Below are 14,550 nucleotides of genomic sequence, written 5' to 3'. Positions count from 1 at the left end.
TATAAATCTGATGCCAGACCCACTTCAAACCTTTTAATGACTTTCTATTGCCTAAAACCAGATAGAGCCTAAAGTTCTTAACGTAGCATGTGCAGCCCTCCGTGCCCCGCCCCCAGGCTCACTCATTAGCCAGAGGGCGGCATACCCCCTGCACACCCTGCGGCCTCTCACCTCCCTTCCTCTCCCTAGTATGCCTTTCTTCATTCTTTTGGACTAAGGTCAGACATCACCTGTTCCAGGAAAACGTTCCCGTCTGTGTTCCATAGCACCATCTGGATAATTCCATCATTATAATACAGTAGTATAATTATAATAATATAATGTAGAATTATAATGATAAAGTATTACAATGGCATTCATGTGCATGTATTCCCTGCTAAGGCTGAAACTTCCTTGAGGGCAGAAGCAGTTCTTACCCATCTTTGCTTCCCCAGTGGATGCTCAATAAATACTATTTACATATGCCATTTGGAAGAAGAAGTTTTGGTAACTAATAAATAATCTTATTAATCTAAAAACAGATTAGATCCGGAAGGGCTGTTCACATGTCCACTCATTTGTCAGAAAGTAAGTGGGGGTTGGGCCTGAAACAGGACTATGTGTTAGTCCTCAAGCCCTAAAACAAGCTCCTCTTACCCTCCTTGCAAATAATGGGTTTTTTTAAAATTATAACACTACCACCCTTCCTCCACATCTCAGTAAGAGCGAGAACTCCTCTCAAATAACCATGTCCACACTAGCCTTCTGGTTATTCATTTGGATGTTGTCTGCGTTGGAAGGGCCTTCAGTGTGATATTACAAGAGCCAGGTGACTAAAGTTTTCACACAGTACCTTCACTAAGCTTGCTTAGCCTGTAAGTTTTCCTAACTAATACCAAGCTAGTGGACATGGGAGGCATTTGCCAACCTGTTATCCTCTCCTCTTGATGATTAACTCAATGACACTTTTTTTCAGCTTGTATAATTAGATATTTGTTCTTCCGAATGATTTCTATTGGGGAAAAGTGCATCTCATATGCACATGACCATTCACAATTTTCTTGTGACTTCCAATTATTTATTGCTAATGTCACACTTTCTAACTAGTACCTTTAACTCTGATGGGCGGATGGCGGGTTAACAATGTTTGCAAAACACCTCAAACCAAGCTGAAGAGATAGTGCTATTGTTGAGCAATGAGAAAATGTTCGCACACAACCACTTAATTCCATCAAGTAGAGGTGGCGTATGCTTTTTTTCAGTCACAGCTTGATTTTCCCTATTAAGGTTTATAAGTTGAATGAGTAGAAAAAAATTGTGTGTTTTGACTTGAAATTAAAATTGCAGGGAAAGGCACTGCAGGTGAGACTGAGAGAAGCCATGAGGCAGCAAATGTGGCAAATGCGGCAAATGTGGCAAATGCGGCGTGCTGTGGGCATTGAAGACGGCAATTTGGAAGAAATGGAAGAAGAAGTACGGCTTAAGAAGCGAAAAAGACGAAGAAATGTGGATAAAGATCCTGCAAAAGAAGATGTGGAAAAAGCTAAGAAGAGAAGAGGCCGCCCTCCAGCGGAGAAACTATCACCAAATCCCCCCAAACTGACAAAGCAGATGAACGCTATCATCGATACTGTGATAAACTACAAGGACAGTTCAGGGCGACAGCTCAGTGAAGTCTTCATTCAGTGACCTTCAAGGAAAGAATTACCAGAATACTATTAATTAATTAGGAAACCGGTGGATTTCAAAAAAATCAAGGAAAGAATTCGTCATCATAAGTACCGGAGCCTGGGAGACCTGGAGAAAGATGTCACGCTTCTCTGTCATAACGCGCAGACGTTCAACTTGGAGGGATCTCAGATCTATGAAGACTCCATCATCTTACAGTCGGTGTTTAAGAGCGCACAGCAGAAAATTGCCAAAGAAGAAGAGAGTGAGGAAGAAAGCAATGAAGAGGAGGAAGAAGATGATGAAGAGGAGTCAGAGTCGGAAGCAAAATCTGTTAAGGTGAAAATCAAGCTCAATAAAAAAGATGAGAAAGTTCGGGACAAAGGAAAAGGCAAGAAAAGGCCAAATCGAGGAAAAGTCAAACCTGTCGTGAGCGATTTCGACAGTGACTGAAGAGCAGGATGAAAATGAACAGTCAGAAGCAAGCGGGACTGATGATGAGTGATCGATGCAGAACTTTTTCCTTGGTAGAGCTGGACTCCTTCCTCCCCCCCTCTCATTTCTGCCCAGTGAGTTCATTTGTCATAAGGGTCCTGGGTTGTTTCTATATCATCATCATCTATAAACTAGCTTTAGGATAGTGCCAGACAAACATGATATCATGGTGTAAAAAAACACACACATATACACACATTTGTAACATATTGTGACCAAATGCGCCTCAAAGATTCAAAGATTAAAACAAACAAAATAAAGCTTTTGATGGAAAATATGTGAGTGGATAGTATATTTCTATGGGTGGGTTGAATTTGGTAATGGTTTGGTTGTGCCTGGTTTTATCACCTGTTCAGATGAGAAGATTTTTGTCTTTTTGTAGCACTGATAACCCGAAGAAGCCATTAAAAGTCACTGGTTATTTTATTTTTCATCAGGCATTTTCAAGATTTTTATTTGTTCAGTATTTTTTTTTTACACTGTGGTACATATAAGCAACTTTAATAGGTGATTAATGTACAGTAGTTAGACTTCACCTACATAGACATTTTTCCATTTTATGCTCTATGATCTGAAAAAAAAATATGCTTTTTGAATTGTATAAGACTTATGTCCACTGTAAACATTGCTTAAATTCTCTTTTTGCTTTTGATTAAACAAAGGTTTTGTTGAAAATGCTATTGAATATTGCAGTCTATATAGTGCATTGGATGGCTTTTTTTGTCACCCTGATCTCCTCTGTTACTGATGTGTATCGTCTCCTTCTCCCGAAAGTGTACTTAATCTTTGCTTTCTTTGCACAATGTCTTTGGTTGCAAGTCATAAGCCTGAGGCAAATAAAATTCCAGTAATTTCCAAATAAATAAATAAATAAATAAATAAAATTGCATTATAATATTAAAGCACACATATTTAGAGGCAAATGTTCCAAGTGTCCACCATTAGCTTCCAGAGATGGTTCAGAATGATGATCTGTGAACTGACAAGCATTTAGTTTTCTTTAAAAAAACAAAAAAGGAACACTTCACGAATTTGCGTGTCATCCTTAGTTTTCTATACTTCCTCTCGCTGATTTTTTCCTTTCAATAAAGGACAACCCAGATAAGCACTGTCTCAAATCTATCATGTAAACTGAAGGTGGCTGCATGTGTTGCTAACTAAGCTTCATATTCATGTCTCCAGCATTTGCTGAGCTCTTGAGAGGAAGTTTCTTTCCCCTAATATCCACTTACAATGCACAAACCTCTGACACAGTCCTGACACCCTGAACTTCTATTTTTTCACCCAAACTATAAGTGGTGGAATCATATTATGTCACTAACACCAACCAAGAAACAGTACAAATTATCACATTTTATCTATATTTGTAAATGTCTTCATCAACATTCAAATGTGTAAATGTTTTCTGGCAATATTCCAAAGCTGAGAAGCATGGGAAAATACTTTCCTCTACCGGAAAATCCAATTTTCTTGTCCCAGCCCTTGGGGTTTTGTTATAATGTGTCCTTCATATGCATCTCCACACAACTCTTATATTTGACCCCTTCATTCATTTTCACCCACTTTTGGCATTTTTATCACTCCTTTTACCTACCCAAACAAACCCAACCCATATTCCTGAAATCCCTTTTCTCATGAAGTTAATTTTTCCTCTTCTGAATTTCTAAACAATTCATTAGGAACCAAAAAATTTAGTCATAAACAAATCATATGTCTGTATGTTATACATCAAGAAAAGGATTAATTTTTAAAATTGGAACTCTTCAGATTAAAGATGGTAGGTTAAACACAGGTATTTACCTCGCTTCCTGCTAGAACCATAATAAAATGGCAGTAGGAAGATTCTTCTGATGCCACAAGCCCACAAGAACAGTAAGGAAGAGAGAGAAGACAATAGGGTGAAAACTTCCAAAGACAGGTAATACACGGACACATGGTAACTGATTTACCAGAACTGAGAAAGCAGAATCTTAAGCTGTCAGTGGGAAAAATGAGAAGTCAACAGATTTTCTTCGCAGAACCCACAAAAGACACAGAAGTTGGCACCTTTAGGCAGGAGATCAGAAGAGCCTTCTGTAGAGAATCTGGCCAGCCCAAGAAAGAAGACCTGAAAACACTGGCATAAGGAGCTCCCTGATGGCCAAGTGGCTCTCCCTGCAGTGAAGAGCTGTGTAATAGTCCACATTTAGGTGTGAGCAGAAATCTATGCTTCACCAGGCATTTGGAGAAAACCTCTAATACATAAAAGACAGAAGACAGATGCATGAGTGGATAAATAAAAAGCGATACAGCCCTAGCCTGGTAACTCAGTTGGTTGGAACATCATCCCATATACCAAAAGGCTGCAGGTTTGATTCCTGGTCAGGGCACATACCTATGTTGCAGGTTTGATATCTGGTCGGGGCATATACGGGAGGCAACCCATCAATGTTTCTCTCTCACATTGATGTGTGTGTGTGTCTCTCTCTCTCTCAAAACAATAAACATGTCCTCAGCTAAGGATTAAAAAAGAAAAAAATAAAATGTGCTACACACAAGTAATAGACTATTATTCTGCCTTTAAAAAAGAAATTCTTTTTTATGATTGTATTTATGTATCTTTTAGAGAGAGGGGAAGGGAGGAAGAAAAAGAGAGGGAGAAACATCGATGTGTGAGAGAAACATTGATCAGTTGTCTCTCTCATACCCCCAAGTAGGGACCTGGCCCCCAACCCAGGCATGTGTGCTGACTGGGAATCAAATCTGTGACCTTCCAGTTCACAGGCTGGTGTTCTGCCCAATGAGCCACACCAGCCAGGGCAAAAAAGGAAACTCTGACATAATCCTACAATGTAGATGAACCTTGAGGACATTATGCTAAGCAAAATAATTCAGTCACAAAAAAAGAAGTACTGGATGATTCCACTTCTGTAATACTGTACAGCTGCTTCAATAAAGAGCGCTGACAGGCCCTGGCTAGTGTGGAGGTGCCTAGAATGGTCAAATTCCCAGCGACAGAAAGGAGAATGGTGGGGGCCAGGGTCGGGGGGCGAGGGTTGGAGAGCTGGTGTTTAATGGGTTCAGAGTTTCAGTTTGGGAAGATGAAAGGAGCTCTGAAGGCGATTACACAGCATGTGAATGGACTTAACACTCCTGAATTGTACACTTAGAAATGGAGAAGATGGTAAATGTTATGTTACCTGTAGTGCATGTTTATAAAGTCCTAAACAGGCAGAACTACACTAGATTGCTTAGAGATTTATACACGCAAGAGAACCTATAACAAACGTCAAGAAGATGGTGATCACTGCAGTCAAAATGGTCATTACACCTCCGAGCAGGGACCAGCCTTAGGTGCGGTCGGCTCTAGGATGCTGGCAATCTTTGATTCCTCGACCGAGGTGATAGTTCTTTGAATACACATTTCTACAATAAAACAGAAAATAAACACTTAGGAAATGACTTTCCAGATTGATGGGGCCCAATGCAGTGAATGAAGAGACCCAGACCAAGAATTTTAGATCACTGGGACCAGGGAAGATCCCCACCTGCTTCCAGAGAGACGAAATGCTTTCTGACAGTCATGACCCAGAATGGACCTGGACTTCTCGGTGCTGCGAGAGCCAGGAGAGACAGCTGTGCGTGCAACATATGAGAACAAATGATTTCCAATCTTGAATTCTCTATCCAACCTATAAAGTGTGGAAGTAAAATAAAGACATTTTGAGACCTAGCAAAGTCTCAGAAATGTATCTACTTATCAAGGTACTAGAGAATGCCCCCACCGAAGCAAGGGATAAAGCAAGAAAGAGGAAGGCACAGGATCCAGGAGACTCAGGATCCGATTCAAGACAGATATGGGGGGAGTCCCTCCCAGCAGATGGTGAAGGGGTTCCCAAGGAGACAGCTCCGCAGCAGGCCTGGGAATAACCACTCCAGACACAGGCAGGTCAGAAGGCTACACAGAGGGGTCTCTAAGGAAATTAAGCCATTAGAAAATCTAATGTGCTTGAATGTATGGAGATACTTAAACCTCAAGGCAGAGTTTAGGCTTGAACTTGTGTTATACATACAAAGCAAACAAAACAACCAAAATCAGACACAACATTAACTCAGTGTGGGAGAGAGGGCAGAAACAAAAAGTGCAGGAAAAACAGTCAGAGTAACAACACTGTTAAGCTATGACTAGTGTGTAGTGATGTAAACTCTGAATATCTACGTAACCAAAAGTGTGTATGATACAGTAACATGGGGGGAATGAAGGCAGGAAGTGTATGAAAGATGAAAGAATTAAAGCCTTGACTTCCAAAATGATAATAGATAAGGCATAAAGCCAAAAATCAAGAAATAGTAATATGAGCATGCTATTTAGATATTTGGAGAATATAAGATAATCAGCTAAAGCAGTTGAATGTAGTGCCTCTGGGGAACAGCAAATGATGAGGGAACCCCAGCTTTTCAAAATAAGTCTCATAGAATTTCTAAACATGTGCATATGTAGTTTTGGAAATAAATAAATGAACAAACACACACAACTGAGATGGAGGAGAATTTTCCCACTTTCAGTATGCGTGCATTTTTAGGAGAAGCATGTACAGAGTCCAGCACAAATAACGCCCCTTTTTTACTACAAAATCATAAACATGTAATTCGGTAACAGAACAATATCACACTCAAGCATGCCATATGACATTTTGGTGAAATGTTCAAATTAAAACTATAAATTATCACATCCATATGATACCCTACCAACCACCCTCAAGCAGGCCTTACTTCTGCTGGACGCTGTATTTTATTTTTATGCAAAGATGTTTTAATGGATCAAAAGAAGAAATTGGTTGAAAACAAATATTTCTGGTCAGTGGTTTGGCAACCTTCCAGCCAAGGACATATACTCCACCTCTATAGGTAATTATTTGTAAAACTGAGGCAGTTTTAAAATATGATCATAAATTCTTTTTTAATGGCTTAAAGCAATAAGCATTTTATTGATCTTATAATTCTGTGGGTTGGCTGAGCCATATATTCTTTGACACTCCCCCATCAAAGGTGGGGTCTATGTTCATTCCCCTTAATCTGGGCTGGCTGTGACTGCTTCAATAAAGAGAGTGGTCATAGGCCCTGGCTGGTGTGGCTCAGTGGATTGAGTGTCGGCCTGCAAACCAAATGGTCGCAGGTTTGATTCCCAGTCAGGGCACAGGCCTGGGTTGCAGGCTGGGTCCCCAGCTGGGGGCGTGTGAGAGGCAACCAATCAATGTATCTCTCACACATCAATGTTTCTCTCCTTCTCTTTCTCCCTCCCTTCCCCTCTCTCTAAAAAAATAAATAAATATATGAAATCTTTTAAAAAAGAGAGAGTGGTGAGAGTGATGTTATGTGACTTCTTAGGATGTGTCATTAAAGGCCATGCAATTCTCACCTTGCTCACTGGAACACTCATTCCTGGATCTGCAGCTCCCAGGTAAGAAGTCCAACTACTCCACCACAACTATGCTGGTAAGGACACCTGTAGACACTATGATTGAGCCTGTTCTTCAGCCATCCCAGCCCAAACAACGGTCATACAGGTGAAGAAGACACCCTGGAAGTGGATTCCCAGTTCCTACTGTTCCAACCTCAGACATTAGAGTCACCCCCAGCTGTTCAGTTGTCCAAGCGGATGACGTGGAACAGAGCATAGTTTTTCCTGATAAGCCTTTTCCAAATTCCTGACCCAGTGTAAACAAGACAATGCCTATGACTATTGTAATGCTAAATTAATCACTGGATGCTAAATTGATGAATAAATTCATTACTGAATGCTAAATTAATGAACAATTATGTCACTGCATGTACTAAATATTTTTCTCCTCATTTTCCAATTCTAAACTAGTATGTGTAGTTTAAATTATCATTTCAAGAATATCCAACCAAAAACAAAAACCAGTCATGCCTTCGTCCGTTTTAAATCCTGACCAAGAAGCAATGGGAAGAACATTTAAAGGAACAAAAGCGGCTGCTCAGGAAATTCTATGATAGAGAATAGAAGAAGAGCTACCTACTCAGGGATAAACACAAAAGACTGATATAAACCGATAAGAATAGTGTCAGAATGGCTGTAACTTGGGTGGAACTGAGATTGTGAAACATGCTATAAACAAAAAGGGCTTTTATATCTATATTTGGAGCAAGAAGAAGAAGGAAGAAACAGGCCCATTGCTTAGCATAGATGGTGTAATATTAACAGATGACCAAGAGAAAGGAGAACCTCTCAACTTTCATTTGGTTTGTCTTCTACAAAAACAATGATGCTCAAAATTAAAATGATTTAAGGGTACAGTTAGGAGGAAATTGAGGCCCCAAAGAAGTAAAGAATAATGAGAGAACACTAACTCAATTGAGAGGTTTAAGATCCCAGATTTGGATGCAGTCCATCCCCCAAGAGGCTGAAAGAAACTAGAGAGATAGTTTTGGAACTACGGTAGATGAACTGTGAAAAAATTTAGAAAATAGGAAAAATACTGGGGATAGGAAAATCCCATCTGACTTTCAAGAAATGTGAAAATGTAACTTTGAAAACTATTCACCGATGACTTTGATATTAGTCACCCTGATAAGGTTCTGGATTCTATATTCTTCAGATAATTTGTGAGCACCAAGTAGTGGGAGCAGAGAAAACTACTCATGCTAAATAAACCTCATTTCCCTTTTTCATAGTGTTACAATAGAATTACAACACTGTTAAAGAGGGGAACTTTTAGAACTTGCTTTCTGCTTGACTTCAAGAGAGAAACATAGTCTTTCAGAACATCTTTTCAGATCATATAAAGAAAACTGAGCACAGTGTAGAAATTTGGTGGGTGTACCGATGTTTGAACGTTAATATTAATTAAGTGTTGATTTAGGTGATGTCAGCAAAAATGGCAAAGGAAGTACTTATGAAAATTCACTCCTACATAAAAGCAATTTTTAAAAACCAGCAAAAATTGTCAGAATCAACTTTTTAAAAAACTCTGTAACTTAACCAAAGGCTTGCCAAAAGTTGAGGAATGCTTATTCAAGAAAAATGGCTGAATCTTGGTGAGAAGAGTCAGCTCTGTGATTTTAACTTGCCCTAGTCTTGTTCCCAACTCTCCAGCTCTGTTGCAACTCTAGAAATAGTCTCACATTCCCACTGAAGCCCAGCAGCCACTGGAGGGAACAGAATGGAGCCGGAGCTCTTTCCAACTCTTATTCCCCAAAATTGTCGTTATTGGCACTGACTTGTGGTTCCTTGAAAGACCCAGCTTACAAGGCTGTCTGCATTTGGCTTCACGTGGAGCTTACCAAGTGTGAAAAGCCAGCTTCTGAGGTAATTTGTCAAAAGTAGTTACAAACTGTTTTAATTTTGCAGCTGCCTGAGGTACTGGATAGCTATTAAAGTAAATAACAGACTAACTAAAAAGTTTAAAAGGAAAAATGGGGAGATAAAAGCTCTAGGGTGATAATGTGAGAGCTCTGTCTACCCACTTCCCAGAACGACAAGCAAAGCTGGTGGAAATTAAAATAAAGAAAGAAAGAAAACTTACAGTCTCTGAAAATTGTTCTAATGGCAAATAGCCAATGAAGAAACATTTATTCAAGAAAACCTTGCCCCTGTCCTCCGAAGAGCAACACCAAAGATTTCACACTGAGAGGAAATAAAATTAACTAAAATAACTTAGTCAAGGCATGAAACAAGCAAACATACACCAACAAAAACAACCCCCAGGGAAGAAGAAAGGGAATCGGTATCCACAGTTACTACAGTACAAAATATTACCTAAAATATCCAATTTTCAATAAAAATTATGAAATGTAAGGCAACAGAGACTTCCTGTGAGAGGGAGCAGATGTCAAGTTTAACATCCTGCTTAAAGAAATAAAGGAAGGTATGACGATAATGTCTCATCAAATAGAGAATATCAATAAAGTGGAAAATTATTTAACAAAAACAAAACAAAACAAAACAAAGAAGGGCCAAATAGAAATTATGGAGTTGAAAAGTACATTAACCCAAAAAAAATATTCATTATAGGGGCTCAACAGAAGAAAGTATCAGAAGAAAGAATCAGCAAACTTGAAGATAGAGATTATGGAATCCAAAAAAACAGAGAGAAAATAGAATGAGGAAAAATAAACAAAGCCTCAGAGGAAAGTGGGACATCTTTAAACACACCAACATATCTATAATAAGAGTATGAGAGGAGAGGAGAGGAGAAAGAGAAGGGACCAGGAAAAAAAATAAAGAAAAGAAAACTTGGCTAAAGGTTTCCCAAATGTGCTGAAAATTGTTAATCTATACATCCAAGAAGCTCAACAAACTCTATAAGAGATCCAGACCCAAATTCATTGTAAAAGTGTTGAAAGACAAAGAGAAATCTTGGAAGCAGCAAGAGGAAAAAGGTTCATCACATGCAAGGGAAATTACAATAAGACTAACAGCAAATTTCTCATCCAGAACAATGGAAGCCAGAAGACAGTGGGATGACATATTCAAAGTACAGTGGATTCTCATTATATATGGTAGTTATATTCTATAAAGTCACTGCAAACACTGAATTAGCTAATACTGAGTCATTGCTCCTAGGGGTAAATGCAGAATTAAGTTTCTGCCAGCCTCTGGTCATAATATTTTTGTCAACCAATCAATATATAATCTTGTTTTGCCCTGGCTGGTGTGGATTAGTGGATTGGGTGCTGGCGTGTGTACTGAAAGGTCATCGGTTCAATTCCCAGTCAGAGCACATGCCTGGGTTGCAGGCCAGGTCCCCACCTGGGGGCATGCAAGAGGAAACTAATCAAGATATCTCTTGCACGTTAAGGTTTCTCTACCTCTTTTTCCCTTCCCTTCCCCTCTCTCTAAACATAAATAAACAAGATCTTTAAATATAAATATATATAAATAATCTTGTTTTATGGTGTTTCTGTCTAAAGATATTTTATTTAACATATGTTATTGATTAATTAACATTGCACTTTCAACCAACAGCACTATAACACATGCTTAAACAAAGTTTATCTAAAACATGTATTTTCTCTGTAAGGCACATCACAGCCTTCTTAGGAAAACTTGACAGCACTTCAGCACAATGTTTGGGGGCCATTTTAAACAGCAAAAGCACCCCAAAAAAACACAAAAATTCAAATCTGTGGCACTAAATAGATCATAACAAGGACACTTGTTTACAGTGTAAGAGTCGAAAGAAGAAGGCAGAGCATCACCTTGTTCAACTTCAGCTGGAAACAGGCATATCTAGTGACCTAAATTTCTGCTACTTTGCATTTGTCTGCAAATGACTGTGAAAGTACCATGAGTATTGATTTGGGTATTATCAATAAAAATTAGCTATTAAGCAAATTTGTAAATACAGAAATTGTGAATAATGAAGATCAACTGTACTGAAAGAAAAAAATTGTCAACCAAGGAAATCTTATGTCCAGCAAAACTACCTTTCAAAAATGAAAGTGAAATAAAGGCATTCTCAGCATTCTCAGATAAACTAAACTGAATTTGTTGCTAGCAGATCTGCCTTACAAGAAATACTAAGAAATGTATCAAACTAAGCTGAATGGGGATAAACCGAGATGGAAAGTCAAGTCCACATGAAAAACAAAAGCACCAGTAAAGGTGACATATCATTATGTCAGTATAAATACGTATATTTTTTTCTCTTAAATGATTTTTTAAAAAACTGTATAAAACAATATGTATACAATTGTATTGTTGGGCCTATGACACATAAGAATGTAATATATTTGACAACAACAGCACAAAGAAAGTGGGTGGGACCAATGTTGCACTGGTGTAAGGATATCACACCAGATTTGAATAACCTGAACCAAAAGAAACAAACGAAGAGAACCAGAAAAGGTGAAATAAATATAAGAAAGTCCATAAAATATATACCTGCTCTCCTGTCTTTTCTCAGCTTTTTTAATAGATATAAAATTATACAAGGTGATAACACTGTATTGTTGGGTTTTTAACATGTAGTAATACGTATGACAATAATAGCACAAAAAGGGGAAAAACTAATACAGCTATAAGAGTAACATTCTATATCTCAATAGCATTAAATTAGTATATATTTGAAGTAGATTCTGCTAAGTTAATATGTATATGGTAAATAAACCCTAGAGCAATCTTTAAGACAATAGCTCAAAAACACTAAAAAAATAATTAAAAGAAAACACTGCACAAAACATATTTACTTAATGCAAAGAAAACAGTAAAGGAAGAAGAGAGAAAAAAGATATAGGACACATATGAAAATAAAAATTTAAATAGTAGATAAAAATCCAACTATATTAATAATGTTACATGTTCATGGATAGAACATTCCAATAAAAAGGCAGAGATTATACCCTGGCTGGAGTGGCTCAGTGGATTAAGAGCTGGACTGTGAACTGCAAAGTTGCTGGTTCAACTCCCAGCTGGAGCACATGTCTAGGTTGTGGGCCAGGTCCCTGGTTGCAGATGTGTGAGAGGGAACCAATCGATGTTTCTCTCACTTTCTTTCTCCCTCCCTTCTCCTCTCTCTAAAAATAAATACATTTTAATTGCTTCTCAGCCTTTTGGCTAAGATCAAGTGTAGTATCTGTTCTTTTTAGTTTAATATCTTATATGTCCTCTACCTGAGGACATTATATTAAATGGGTTTTCAGAGCTAGGAGATGGAATAGGAGCTTGCTTCGTCCACTCTGCGCATCGACCCAGTATTGCAGTACTTCCAGAAAGGGCGCACAATAAATAAATAAATAAATAAATAAATAAATAAATAATAAAATTTTAAAAGGCAGAGATTATTAGGCTGGACAATCTACAGGAGATACACTTTAGAATGAAAGATACAAATAGGTTGAAAGTAACAGTATGGAAAAAAATATATCATGCAAAAAGCAACCCTAAGAAACTTTGAGTAGCAATACTAATATCATACAAAATAGACTTCAAAACCAAAAAAAATAAAATGTTACTGCAGATAAAGAAGGACATTTTATAATACAAAGATCAACCCGCCAGGAATATATAACAATTGTAATCATATATGCACCTAACAACAGAGCCCCAAAATATATGGAGCAAAGGCTGACAAAATTGATGGGGAAAATAGTAAGTTTAACAATAATAGTTGGATATTTCCATTCCTCGTTTTCAGTAATGGATAGAATGACTAGGCAGTAGAGCAACAAAGAAACAGAAGACTTGAACAACAGTAAACACAAACTAGACCTAACAGACATCTATAGAATGCACAACCTAACAACAGTAGATATACATTTTTCTCAAGTGCACGTGAGACATTCTCCAGGATATACCATATGCTAGGCCACAGAACAAGCCTCATTTAAAAGGACTGAAATAATAGAAAATCCGTTCTCTAATCACAATTTAATAACAAAGAAATTTTGGAAATTCACAAATATGTGGAAGTTAAACAACACACTATTCAAGTGACCAATGAGTCAAAGGAGAAATCACAAGAGAAATTAGAAAGTGCTTTGAGGTAAATGAAAATGAAGATGCAACATACCAAAACTATGGGATGTAGCTGAGCAATGCTTAGAGGGGAAATTTATAGCTATAACAACTATAAATTTGAACTATAATAGCTATAAATTTAAGCCTTTATATGAAATGCTTATATTAGAAAAGAGGAAAGATTTCAAATCAGCAACCAAATTGTCCATCCTAAGACACTGGGAAAATAAATGCAAGCTAAACCCAAAAACAAGCAGAAAAAAAGAAACAATACTTAGATCGATAGAATAATATTGAGAGCCCAAAAATAAACCCATATATCTATGGTCAGTTGATTTTCAACAACAGTGCAAGACAATTCAATGGGGGAAAGAATAGTTCTGTCAAGAAATGGTATTAGGATAACAACTGGATATCCACATGCTAACTCACACCATATACAAAGTAACTCAAAATGGATCTAAGACCCAAATGTGAGAAATATAGCTATACAGCTCTTAAAAGAAAACATAGGCATAAATCTTCCTGACATTGGAGTAAGCAGCAGTTTTTCTCAGCTATGAAACCTAAGCACAAGCAATGAAAAAAAAATAAATTGGACTTCATCAAAATTAAAACATCGTGCTTCAAGTAATGAAAAAGTAATCCACTGAACAGAAGAAAATATTTGCAAATCAGATCTCGATAAGGGTCTGATATCCAGAATATATGAAGAACTTTCATAACTCAATAACAAAAAGATTAAAATCCCAATTTTAACATGGGCAATGAACTCGAATAGGCATTTCTCCAGAAAAGATAAACAAATGTTCAATAAGCACATAACCATCGGGAAAATGCAAATAAAAACTACAAGACACCACATCACACACACCTACCAGAGTGGGTATAATTCTTTTAAAAAGACAGACAATAACAAGTGTTGGTGAGGATGTAGAGAAATTGGA

The 14,550-nt window shown here is 37.7% G+C and overlaps 1 non-coding gene and 1 pseudogene across 1 annotated transcript; both read left to right on the top strand.

Annotated features, from left to right (window-relative positions):
- The first annotated feature begins 1,422 nt into the window (after positions 1 to 1,422).
- Positions 1,423 to 2,287, top strand: LOC129078135 (probable global transcription activator SNF2L2; annotated as a pseudogene).
- A 10,393-nt stretch (positions 2,288 to 12,680) lies between these two features.
- Positions 12,681 to 12,871, top strand: LOC129078145 (U2 spliceosomal RNA). The gene has a single exon (XR_008529933.1). It is a non-coding gene; the product is annotated as a U2 spliceosomal RNA (small nuclear RNA).
- Positions 12,872 to 14,550: the final 1,679 nt, after the last annotated feature.

The sequence above is a fragment of the Pteronotus mesoamericanus genome, unplaced genomic scaffold, assembly GCF_021234165.1.
Source record: "Pteronotus mesoamericanus isolate MK-2021 breed Mesoamerican mustached bat unplaced genomic scaffold, CSHL_Meso_final contig_72, whole genome shotgun sequence".
In the NCBI taxonomy this organism is placed as follows: domain Eukaryota; kingdom Metazoa; phylum Chordata; class Mammalia; order Chiroptera; family Mormoopidae; genus Pteronotus; species Pteronotus mesoamericanus.
The sequence above is the reverse complement of the archived record's forward strand: the minus strand, read 5'-3'. Positions and strand labels throughout refer to the sequence as shown.